The sequence below is a fragment of the Sinocyclocheilus anshuiensis genome, unplaced genomic scaffold, assembly GCF_001515605.1.
Source record: "Sinocyclocheilus anshuiensis isolate Anshui unplaced genomic scaffold, SAMN03320099.WGS_v1.1 scaffold337, whole genome shotgun sequence".
Taxonomy (NCBI): domain Eukaryota; kingdom Metazoa; phylum Chordata; class Actinopteri; order Cypriniformes; family Cyprinidae; genus Sinocyclocheilus; species Sinocyclocheilus anshuiensis.
Window position 1 is genome coordinate 959,291 of NW_015537968.1, and position 2,500 is coordinate 961,790.

Here is a 2,500-nt window from a genome sequence, read left to right on the forward strand (position 1 = left end):
CTGACAAGATGCGCGTTAAATATCGCATGCGATTTATCGTGCAGCCCTAATCTGCTCTATACACAGGCATCACATTATCATCTCATTTAGGGACATGTTTATAGCTCCTGATTTGACATGGTTACACACACTGGTCTGCTTCTAGAAAGTAAAAACTTTTAAAGATTATTTTACAGTCAACATGAAATCAAATTCAACTCCATTTACTTACTAATTTGAAATTAGTAATTTCTGGTCTTATTGTGCATGATTTTTTATGCATGTTATTCTAAAAAAAAAACATTCTGGTATGGACAAATAAAATCAAATAAAGCAGAAAATCATTCCTGATGGTTAAAATCAAATCCTGATTGACAATTTTATCTTTGAATATTCTGTTTCATCCTGAAATGCATCACATTATGCAAGTAAAATGGGTTTTGAGCATAATTTCATGTTGACTCTGAGAGTTAACAACAAAACTAATTAGTTGGTTACTGGGAATCAGCATTTACAATGCCAATGGCTCGATTTTTCTCACTCTCTTTTTTATTTGTTGATTTATTTATTTTACATTTTGGCAGCACCACAATCACTTACCTTCTGTATGTAAGTGATTGACCTCAATACACTGGCTAAAAATTACCTTCTCAAACCCTCCGTACACTAAAGTTCACAGCAGGTCATCACTAACACTTCAGGGTGGATTAAACCGGGGGCCTGAATGACTGCACATTACTGGGAGAGTGTCCAACTCTATCACTTTACCTTGGAGCAAGAATACTCAGGGGCAGATTTGGAGAAACTTTTTCGACAAACTCTGACTGTGCAAACTAATACACACAAACACAACACCTTAGCAAGGGACTCAGATGTTCCCATGGTAACGTCGTAGTATGTTAGATATGGCACACAGCTGTATGTTTTGAAGAAAAAATAACATACGAGCACTCTAGCAAATATGAGCAGGAGCTTAAGAACCAAACCCATTCCACTGGGAAAAAAAATCTGCACTTATGATGCATGTCAGAACACACATGAAACATGTATGATGGGACCTGCATCTAGTATTATTCAGATATTTCGTATACATTCTCTCGGAGCAGAGATTTTCACAGTGGCGAACCACACAGTTCCAAAGTGACAAAGTGAAGGCCCTTGCACGTGACTCAAGTTGATGTTCCTCTAGATAGCAAAGCATCAAGCTACAGTGTTACCATCGACACCAGGTTGCACTCATGCAAACTGTTGAAAAGTTCAGTTTGCCATTGACTTTTCAAAGCACATCCAAAGATTGTTGGGCAGTCTTTGTGTCAAAATCATAAGATATAAGAGGGATTGACCCAGTGGCAGCTAAAAGTGTCCCGAGACAGTTTCATGAACCCATTTTTCTTTCTACATTTACATTTATGCATTCCCTGGGAATCAAACCCATTGCTACATCAGTTCTAAGTTTTTCTTCTGTTTGCTGTCACTATTTTCAGTTAACTTAAAGAAACCTTGTAAAATCTCCCTTCCTGTATGCTATTTTCAGCACATGTGGAAGCCAACACTTGTGTCCTGACATGAGTCACGTGAAAGGACCTTGAGAGACAGAATGAGCCAAACTATGTGCTGTACATGGCCCCTCACTCACTCGTTCATATATACAGTGCACAGATCTGAATATATGGCCCTTGCACTGAGGTGCATTTCACTTCAGAGGGGAGACGGGGCAGAGAAGCACAGAGGAGTGAGAGAGACGATGTAACAGGGCAGCAGTACCTTCTCTCAATGTTCCCCAACCACGCTCGGAAGAGGCTCAGCTCACTGCATACAACAGACCAGCCATTCACTTACAGCAGGACTAACAGGCTATCCAAACCATTCACACTCCATGCTGCCTTAGCTGCAGCGCTATAATTGATGGTGTGTTCCTGGCGTGGTCAGTGTTTAGTGTGAATATGAGGTTATTGTTAGTGGCCTTGTGCAATCAGTGATGGTGAAGAGAGGACAGGAAACAATGTTTCCTGGGGGAGCGCGATTAGCTGTAAAGTGAAGTGGGGTCTTTGTAGCATCATTTTAATTCAGTAACACTGCCAGGTATCGCCGTTCACATCTTAACAACCACTCAACTTCATATGAAAGCTGTAACAAATATTATTATTTCTTATTTGTTCCTGAAATCCTTGCTGAAAAAAAAACAGTGTTGTGGTCCAAGCTGGTATATGACAGATATTGGTGCATGCTACTTTTTTTTTTTTTATCTAGCGTAGCGTTAGTTCTGGCAGGTCACGTTAGTCAAGCTCGCATCAGCTGACTCTCAGCTGATCCCCATCAACCTATGGGAATACGACACCTATATAAGCATTCATATATAAGGTCCCTCAGTATTATCAGCAGTTTTCGCATTGCTCAATAGCTAATTACCCTTCTCCATCCCCAACTCCTCCTCTGTCAGTCAGGATTCAGCCTTCTGATTCTCCTTTGAATCAGACTAATTCTAAAATGTGGACATAACATTATTGAATTTTAACGATAT

At 40.0% G+C, this 2,500-nt stretch overlaps 1 protein-coding gene across 9 annotated transcripts in view; it reads right to left on the reverse strand.

Moving 5' to 3' along the window:
- The window catches only part of LOC107668475 (serine/threonine-protein kinase MARK2-like), a 52,205-nt gene that overhangs the window by 8,467 nt on the left and 41,238 nt on the right, over positions 1-2,500 (reverse strand). The window lies entirely within an intron of this gene.